This window comes from Triticum urartu, chromosome 1A (genome assembly GCF_056163025.1).
Source record: "Triticum urartu cultivar PI428250 chromosome 1A, HENAU_Tu73, whole genome shotgun sequence".
NCBI lineage: Eukaryota > Viridiplantae > Streptophyta > Magnoliopsida > Poales > Poaceae > Triticum > Triticum urartu.
In genome coordinates, this window is record NC_141873.1 from 546,990,663 (window position 1) to 547,001,328 (window position 10,666).

The 10,666-nt window shown below is 46.5% G+C and overlaps 1 non-coding gene across 1 annotated transcript; it reads left to right on the forward strand.

The window, feature by feature from the left end:
* Positions 1-6,470: 6,470 nt before the first annotated feature.
* Positions 6,471-6,542, forward strand: TRNAD-GUC (transfer RNA aspartic acid (anticodon GUC)). Its single transcript has one exon. It is a non-coding gene; the product is annotated as a tRNA-Asp (tRNA).
* Positions 6,543-10,666: the final 4,124 nt, after the last annotated feature.

The following is a 10,666-nucleotide window of genomic DNA, read 5'->3' on the forward strand; positions in this document are numbered from 1 at the left end:
CAGGGAAAAAAGCATAGTGCGTCGAGAAATCGTTCGCTCACTTTGGCCATCCCATGGAATGACAGAAAAAGTGACGTGGCGCCCCCTTCCCCCCGCCAAGATCCGTACTCAGTGATCTAATGGTAGATAAAGCGTTCGGGCTGGAGTTCTTCATGCCACACATGTGGCACTTTTTTTTGAAATGGAGGCGAAAGATTTGCCTTATCGATTAATTAAGCAGAAAAGAATTGCCCAGTTAATTAATGGAAAACCGGGCGAAAACCGATACAGACCAACCACACGTAGACTACTCTCAAAGCATGCAACCTGACAACCAAACCGAACACCTAACGACCATCAATACATCGCAAAGACACCCCAACAAGAGTAACTCGGCCGAAGACCACGCGCACAACCAAATCAACGAAGACAAGTCAGGCCATAAGGACAACCCAGGAGACTGATAACCATCCATCAAGTAGCTGTGGACGCCTTTTCTGTGGCGCCACTCTTCTTTCCTTTGCTCCTAAGAGCCTCCTCCACAATCGCCTTGCCAGATCCAGGGCTCATCCTCTCCAAACGTTTGAGCAAGCTGTGAAGCTCTATCTGGAAGAGAATCTCATTTTTTTGCTAGTACACTACTTAGCCCTTCTCTTCGGGGAATCCCAACGCCTATCATAAGTAGCAATGGGATGCCACGTCTCCTCTCCGCCAGCACCGCCACACGCTCACCCCGCCAATAAGTCCCTGCCAAGCTCCCACTAGACCAGGCGCAACTGCTCTACACCGCTGCCGCTCGCTCCCTGCGGCAGCACCTCCATGCACAACTCCCAAAACAACCGCTCCTCTCCACCGCCGCCGCGGCACACTTCTTGAGCCAATACCTCGCCACCGCGTTGCGAATCGACGAATCCATGGAGGTTGCCGCAGCAGCGATAGTGCGGCACAATCTCACATGGCCGCCACGCACATAGTTAGACCCCCGACTACCATCTCGCCATGGTTGCGGGTAGGAAGAAGCCGGCACGCCGCCGCCGCTGTTCGGCAGCACCGGTGACCCATCCACCGCGCATACTCAACCAACGCCGTTGCGCAACACCGGCCACCACCAAATCCGCAGGTTCGGCCACCTCCCCGTCGTGGCTCCTCTCTAGCACCACCGCTGTGTGCTCCTCAAGTTGCCAGATCCCCAACGCGTAGTCAACACCGGATCCATGGGCTGTCACCGCATCGCCGTCTCCGCCTCTCCGGGAATTGCCAGGAAAGACATCGGGGGAAGTGGGTGGTCGGCGGGGAGGGAGGGGGAATGAGAGAGATAGTGAGGTGTGTGTGTCCCTGTGGGTAACAGGGAAAAAAGCATAGTGCGTCGAGAAATCGTTCGCTCACTTTGGCCGTCCCATGGAATGACAGAAAAAGTGACGTGGCGCCCCCCTCCCCCCGCCAAGATCCGTACGCAGTGATCTAATGGTAGATAAAGCATTCGGGCTGGAGTTCTTCATGCCACACATGTGGCACTTTTTTTCAAAACGGAGGCGAAAGATTTGCCTCATCGATTAATTAAGTAGAAAAGAATTTCTCAGTTAATTAACGGAAAACCGGGCGAAAACCGATACCGACCAACCACACGTAGACTACTCTCAGAGCATGCAACCTGACAACCAAACCGAACACCTAACGACCATCAATACATCGCAAAGACACCCCAACAAGAGTAACTCGACCGAAGACCACGCGCACAACCAAATCAATGAAGACAAGTCAGGCCATAAGGACAACCCAGGAGACTGATAACCATCCATCAAGTAGCTGCGGACGCCTTTTCTGTGGCGCTACTCTTTTTTCTTTTGCTCCTAAGAGCCTCCTCCACAATCGCCTTGCCAGATCCAGGGCTCATCCTCTCCAAAACGTTTGAGCAAGCTATGAAGCTCTATCTGGAAGAGAATCTCATTAACCTTGTCACGCACAGAAACCTGCCCAACAATCACGTGCGAGTGGGTGCCCGCAACATCGGAACCTCCACACGCCATAGGGGTGAGCGGTTGGTTGGACTCAGAAGGATCGGGCGCCAATGTACCAACCGCCTTAACATCATCAGTCACAGGTATCGCTGACACGATGGACTCAGGCGTCTCCACTTGTTCACATGACAGAGCCTCAGAGTTAGGTGTCAACACACATGTCTCATCAACCTCTCCACTCAAAGACACCACATGCCCAATGGCCATAGATGAGGCAGTGATAGAACCAACCAAGTCTCCATTGTCCGCAAAGGCGGGCGGTTGAGGTAGCGAGGGTGTCATGGCCACCACCAAGGACTCCAATGAGCCCAGCTCCATCGGTAACACTATAGATGATTCCCCACAAAGCTCCTGCAACTCAGGTATAATCTGCAGAATTGGAGCCACGACCTCGGAGATGACCCCACTCCCTGGGGAAGACGACGTCACATGTAGAGCACGAGGAGAAAAATCTCTGAAGAAGCATTCAGCCTCCTCAATGGAACCAACCGGGAGCTCGGGCAACAAAGGCACAACCGACACAACCTGAAGTTTGGCAAATGCGTCGTGAAGCTCAGTGCGAAACAACTCAATCTTCTGAAGAAGCTCCGTACGAAGCAAGGCAAGCTGGGATTCCAAAGTAGAGTCCAAAAAGACACTGACATTGGAATCCTTACAACACCCAGATTGGGACCTTGGCGGCACCGATACACGCAATGACGAGCGGCCCACGACCTCTGCCCAACTCCTAGTCAGCGAAGCACAAGCCTGGACGGGCGGGGAGCTGCTCCGCTGGCATGGAGCGCGAGTGACCGACGAGCCAACGTGAGCGATCGGAGAGCAATCTCGAGCAACCGGAGAGCGATCTGGAGCAACCGGAGAGCGAGCACAACAGAATCTCTCCCTATGACCAGGGCGACGACAGCGAATACATCTGAATGGCCTGTGGCATGCACTCACTTGGTGGCCACGCACAAGGCAACGGTAGCACCTTCCTCGAGCCCAAGCTTGAAGGCGAGGCCACGCTCGAGCCCTTCTCGCAACGGCTCGAGGGGAGTGCCTCCGCCGGACCGGCGCCCATGACCCACATGCTCCCAGCCCGCCTCGTCTTCAAGAGTGGCAGCGGCGGCAGAGAGGCCCTTATGATTTAGGTAAAAAAAACTACGGGAATCGCAGCCCATTAAGACAGTTGGGCTAGTTCGAGGCCTAGACTTAGATCCGACGGACATAGACGTTCCTGACACGAAATCTAACAGCTCATGATTGAGGATGCAGAGGGTTGGATTACGCTCGGTTTTGCTGTCCTAAATGAGTCGTGAGAAAATTTCTTTTCTGCAATCATTTCTAAAGAAATAACCCCCCTGCATTTTGCTCAACTTTTAATTTGTTTGCTAGGACTTTTTAGAGTTCATGGATCCTTCACCGTAGCCAGCACGCTTGTACCAAAAAAGAAGTGTAGCCAGCAAGCTCGCTACAACACTACACTAGAAGTAGAGATGAAGTATGATGTGCTCTATATGACGTTGCTGGTAATCCGCTGCTTCAGGTTTTGCTGCATACATGCTGCTGTGGTCCACGATCTTGGCCTAGGTATAGCATCGCCGGATCGGTGTTACCGTGACCTACGACCCAAGGCCGCCCCGGCGCGGTCGCCGGTAGGTCTGCTCACACGTAGGCGGCGCGATCGGGTGAATAAGTCGTCTTCTCTTTCCTATAAATCTCTCCGTTCATCGCACAGATTAACTGTGTCAAGTTTTATTCCTATGAATACACTCGTTTCTGCTAACCCAAACTATTGTGCTAATGACATGAAACATGTGAATACATATGTAATTCTCTCAAAATCTGAAACTAACCACATTGGTGACCAGTATCTACGTGTCGACATTATGGCAGTGACTACAGGGCTCTAGGACCTCAAACTGAACATGTGTTGGAACTCTCCGTGTGATGCACCTGCCCGCAACCTCCACGGCTCTACAAGCTCCCACGACATCTGTCTTGCTCATCGACTGGTACTGACCACTCTTTGTGGAGGTGGGGCATCTGTCAACGGTAACAAACCTTCTATCACAGCCGTTGGTCGTGTCTAGCGTTAGACGTTTCAGGAAAGGCGCGCTCTTGAGGATGTGGATCGTGAGCTCGACCAGGCCCTTGGATGGATAGAATCCCGTGATCAGCACCTGCCTGAGGCAGTCATATCGGTACTCTAGCTTTCGTCTAGAATACTCATAGTCGTCTTCAGAAACGAGATGCGGCGTACTAGCACCATTCTCAACCTGCACATACATTAGTGTCATTGTTTCAGTGAAAAGTGTAACACACTATTTGTCATAGATAGCTTGGAGTGTTGTGGATATTGACTTACCCGCAAAATGAAAGAATCTAGAACAGGAGCAGCATCAAGAAAAGAGACCAAAGAGAATATGTCAAGGAAGAGAATTGCTTCTCGATGGAGTATGATTTCCAGTTTCTTGAGGTGGGGTAACTTGGAGGGCAACATTGGAATTGTAATATTGGCATTCTGAATAAGGAGAAACCCCAAGATTAATCAAAATGTTGTTGTATACATACAATAGTTGTTCAGTGCATACTTAAGTATGTCAATGTAATTTGGTCATTAAGATGCTAAAGCCATATACCTCTCCATAGTATGAGCGCAGGGAAAGACTTTGAACATTGCGTATGATGGATGGCAGCCTGGCGCGAGCATCTGATAGAAGAATGCTTGTCAAATCCACATTTTTAAGTTGAGAAGAATTTCTCACAGCTGTCAGGATCCCAATCCCATCAGAGCGAAAGGAGCAGAGATTTGGGGCATCGATTTGTACTGACTGCATCCGTATGCAATGTATCAAACTAATGTATTTGAGATGCTGCAACGCGCAATCTATTCGCAAGCAAATTATCCGCCTACAAAAGGAGATGTCCAACTCCTCCAGGGCAAAGGATTTTGAGAGCAAAATCCCTAACCCTTCCTCTGTAACATGGAGAATACACAAATGTAAACATGTCAATCTTCTCAAGAGGCCAAGTGACGACGTTGGATGAAAAGCGCAGTTGTAGAGGCGGAGAGACTGGATTGAACTTGCAGCTGCCTCATCAGACAAGACGGCACACATGAAGTTGTATTCTCCCCTCACGCGTAAAGGCATTGACAAGTCAAGTTTTTTTATCCCACACTTGGCAGTGATTTGGAGCCACCTGTCGAGGCTGGAGGCTTTGATGTTGCGATAAGCGGCAAGTCTAAATTTAAGTGTCTCCACCTTAACCCCATTCTTGTGATGGTTTTCAAGTATTTGGTCAACTTTTTGAATGATATAGGTTTCTTGTTCTTTGGTTGTCTTATCAGCCAATCCAAGTGTATGTACATTTAGTTTAATGTGGGAATAGCACCTCTAGGCACGTAGAAATCCACGAGACGCGCATGCGACACGAGCAGCATCCTGAACTGTCAAGAGGGAGTGTATAGAATGTAGAATGTCCTGCAGAATCGAGGTTGACAAATTCAACAGTTAGCTAACTATAGTTTGTAGTTGACTATAATATAAACAACAAAATTGTATTTATATAGCTTGCTAATTTGTGCATCTAGTTTGCATCAAGACCTAGAATCAATTAGAGTAGTTCATCAACACAGCTAAGTAATAAGTACACTAATATGGGGCTGAGAGGGTACACTTATAACTATTGTTGCAAACTTGCGATTTACGATGAACTGTGATTCTTATGGAAACAAGCATGGATGGTTACAATTCACGCGATATCGCATTGTGAAATTATTAGCAAAAGCAAGCAAAATTCCAAGGGCTAGATACATCATATATATATATATATTTTGCGATGGTAGATACATCATATATTGATGTGACAAGAAATTTTTTGGGGATCATGTGATAGACGTTTCCACTGCCAGCAAGAACGTATACCTCTGGGAGTTGCTCAAAACCAGGTCGTCTTCTCATATTTCGTGCACCTTGAGAAATATGGCCTTGTTGTTGGCGAGATGCACTATTTGCTCCAGCCGACGAAGCCTCTGGCCCACTATCTGCAATTTGGTGGAGATAGTAGTAGTAAATATGTAGTATCACTTTTTCGCATGCTGCTTAAATTTTGCAATAGAGAAGTATGAATTCTCAAGAACTAGATCTGCTGCTTCAACATCTAGCAGAAGAACCGATCGAGATGGGTTGGAGAGTACGGACGGAGACGTACTTGCGGGAGGAGTAGCAGGGAGCGTGGGGCGTATGGCGTCATGGATCGCCGTGGACGGAGACGGTGAAAGCTCGGGTGGGAGGTGCCGACGAGAAGGGGAGTTGGACATGGCCATCTTGCGGGAGCGCTAAGGAAGTTTTCGCCGGAAACGGCGGCGGTTCGGTTTCCTGCTCGATCGAGCTCCCAAGCCCCCAACACGGCCGTGCGTTTATACACTTTGAGTTTTAACAATGTAACCTGATTACATAAATTTCGCTAATTAATAAAAGCGCCATTAAAGTCGTTGTAGTATAGTGGTAAGTATTCCCGCCTGTCACGCGGGTGACCCGGGTTCGATCCCCGGCAACGGCGCTTCACTTTCTTTTTTCGTTTTTGTTCTTGTTTTTGCACAACTGCAGGAGTTGGCGATGGGTGCAGCAAGCCAACCAATACAAAGTTCGTCCAAAGTTAACATCGTTAGCTTTACTTTGATGGAAATTCTATGGATCACTGGTGGTACATACTATGCGTTAATAGACCATCTATTTACTAGACGAAATACAGCCTGAAAATATCCTGATCCGAAAATGCTCGTGGAATGCAGAACTAGGGCATGCATATCCTTCAGTAGACGACTCAACTGAGAAATTTAGTTATCACAACGTGAGGGTGTTATGTTTTCTATTTGAATCTTGACAAATCTCAGAACTACTCAACCTTTCTGACAAATTTCTTTTAAAAAATCATTGATCCAGATATTTCTTCCCTTAATATCAATTTATCTGCTCAGACTTTTCACAGTGCGTTATACCGATGCAGTAGAGATGAAAGTATGATGTGCTCCATGCATGATCGTGCTGGTAATCTACCACTTGGATCAAGTACTTTTTGCTCGATGAAGGCTCCACGACTCCGGCCCTTCATACGTCTATGCATGGACGGATCCGCGTTACCGTGGCCGATCCGTGGTTTCAGGGATTTGAAACAAAGGGAATGAGCAAAGTGAGTCGATGGTTTACGACTTGTATTCTTTTTTCGTTTTTGTTCTTGTTTTTGCACAACTGCAGGAGTTGGCGATGGGTGCAGCAAGCCAACCAATACAAAGTTCGTCCAAAGTTAACATCGTTAGCTTTACTTTGATGGAAATTCTATGGATCACTGGTGGTACATACTATGCGTTAATAGACCATCTATTTACTAGACGAAATACAGCCTGAAAATATCCTGATCCGAAAATGCTCGTGGAATGCAGAACTAGGGCATGCATATCCTTCAGTAGACGACTCAACTGAGAAATTTAGTTATCACAACGTGAGGGTGTTATGTTTTCTATTTGAATCTTGACAAATCTCAGAACTACTCAACCTTTCTGACAAATTTCTTTTAAAAAATCATTGATCCAGATATTTCTTCCCTTAATATCAATTTATCTGCTCAGACTTTTCACAGTGCGTTATACCGATGCAGTAGAGATGAAAGTATGATGTGCTCCATGCATGATCGTGCTGGTAATCTACCACTTGGATCAAGTACTTTTTGCTCGATGAAGGCTCCACGACTCCGGCCCTTCATACGTCTATGCATGGACGGATCCGCGTTACCGTGGCCGATCCGTGGTTTCAGGGATTTGAAACAAAGGGAATGAGCAAAGTGAGTCGATGGTTTACGACTTGTACTATTGCAGGCAATGCATTCTCTATTTTATGCATTTCGGCCTGAATAACAACATTCAGTTACATGAGCGGCTATGAGAGCAATGGATGGATAGTGCAATAGATCTAACAAAAAAAATAGCACGCTATTTCGCCATTACAGTGTCGTTATAATGTACTCCCTCCGTTTCTTTTTACTCCGCATATAAGATTTGATCTAAGTCAAACTACACAAAGTTTGACCAAATTTATATAAAAAAGTATGAACATCTACAATACTAAAAATATATAGTATGAAAATACGTTTCATGGTGCATCTAGTAATATGGATTTCATGTTGTGAATGTTTATATTTTTAATATAAAGTTAATCAAACTCTACAAAGTTTGACTTTGACCAAACCTTATATGCGGACTAAAAAGAAACGCAGGAAGTATTAGGAAAGAAGACACTACATTTTAGCAAATTGAGTCGCTACGGTGCTAATCACGTAATTAGTATGCTACGCCTCCAACAAACTACTACAATTTTTAAGTGACCTTGTGGAACATGGATAACATGGTTAGAAAAGCTGGACTGTCATATCCCCCGAGTAATGCTACGCATACATAAGTTTACATGGATTTTACAAACAGATGGGTTGTGATTGGAGGTTAAGGGGGAGGAGGGGTCCATCCCATGAATATCAGGAAAGGAGTGGTTAGTTAGAAAGAAAGAATCTTAATCAGCGTGTAATTGCGTGTAACTCTTTGTATGTTTAGCATTACGCCATGCCCCCCCCCCCCCTCCCCACCCCCCTCACATGCCGGCTGCGATCTATGCCTAGCCGTGGAGTCCATCAGAGACATTCCTGCTCAAGTTGTGTGGGATCACTTGGGCACGCAATGGAATGTGAAGAAGTTTAATTCTTTTTTTCTTTTTATTTGGGAAAGGGTGACTCGTTTTTTATTAAGAAACTTGTAAATGCACCAATCGAATCCTTCAACCATGTCACCACCTCCACCTCCACCATAGATCGGTTTCCCCTCCTCCGGCCGGCCTTGCCGGTGTCGGAAGGGGTGGGGAACCCGATCTAGGAGTGGAGTTTTTAATAATAGTAGTGTTTTCATTAGATTGATTTAGGGTTTTGGTAGTCGTTTTCTTCATTGAAGATGGCATCGTCTACAATAAATAATCTTCGTCCTTTCGTTCAACGACGATATCTTTTTCCCGACTTCAATGATGGTTTGTTTTAACATAGTACAGATGTAAGCGCTCATACATACATGCATACACTCACCCCTATGAACGCACACACGCACACTCTACCCCTATGAGTATCTTTCAGAGACTGAGCCGACATATCATCTTGAGATTTACGAAGTCGCCATAAGCGCCTCGTTGTCGATGAGAACGTCTCCTTCCACTGAAAGCGCATCGCCGGAATCCGAGCCGCATGAACATGTACATACGAAATACGAGAATTTCCACCTTGTTGAAGATCTGGTGGTCTGAAATAAATCCAGGAATAATGCGAGCACCAGGACTTCAATAATGGCGTTGGAAGATTAAATTTGTCTAGGTATGGTCCTTCAGATCTTGCTTCATTAGATCGATTTTGGATTTTTTTTCTCATGGTCGCCGCGAGGAGGATTGTCCTCGTAATATCTGTCTCGATTGCTACTTCCTCGACAATGGTGATTCTTACTCTCAGATCCCAGCGACATCGACCTGGTTGTTCGGTTTTTTGTCCCTGGAATACTGGTTTTGGTACTCTTGCCGATATTGGTTGATTACTTTATTGATGGCGTGCATGCATCGCAGCCTTGGCATTGTGGCCCAAATTAAAACAATGGGAGAACCCTTGTTGGTATTTATAGGTCTGTGGTTTGATACTTTTGTTATGTTCTTACGGCTGCCTTCAGAAAATTATAAGATTGTGTCATGGAAGAAGGAAGAGTTTGAAGATATCGAAGATTTGCTCGTTTCTTTTAGACTTTATTTTGTAATCGCTGTAGTCAGCTCATGTATCTCTATCATGTACAATTTGCTACTATAAATATATCTGGTATTGATTGTAAAAAGATGTCGTTTTAGTATTGTCATGCGGGTGACCCGGATTCGATCCCCGGCAATGGCATATTTTGCCATATTATTTTGTTGTGCTTTCTCAGTTAATTGATCAAAGCAATGCGAGCAGCTTCCAACTGTCATAATGGTGTAAACCAACCTTTTGCCAACAGTTAACCAAAGCAATGCAGGCATATAGTCACAGCTAGAGGCAGCAGTAAGACAACCTTTCGCGGCTTTGCCACTCCACCTGTCTTTTTCCCCGTTGCCGGTTGATCAAAGCTTCTGGCAGTCACAAAGGAAACAGTAAGCCAACCCTTTGCCACTTGATGAAGGCAACTAGTCACAATCAGAGGCAGCACTAAGCCAACTCGATTGTGCTATCAAAAAATGCGTATTGTTTCGCGATACCGACATGAAACACATGAAAAATTCTATAATCCGAGACCAACCTCATTGTTAACCGCATCTATCGCTCGACACTATGGCATCGGGTGCAAGGCCCTAGGACCTCGAACTGAACATTGGATGGAACTCTCCCCGCGATGTACTGACCAGCAATCTCCACCCCTCTATGAGCTCCCGCGAGATCTTTCTTGCTCATCGACAAACATAGGCCATTCTTTGTTGAGGCAGGGCATTTGCCAAAGGTACCCCACCTCCTATCATAGCCGTAGGTCATGTCCAATGTCAGACGCTCGAGGGAAGCTGCACTCTCAAGGATGTGGATCGTGAGCTCGACCAGGCTCCGGGATGGAGAGAACCCTGTGATCAACACCTTCCTGAGACGGTCAA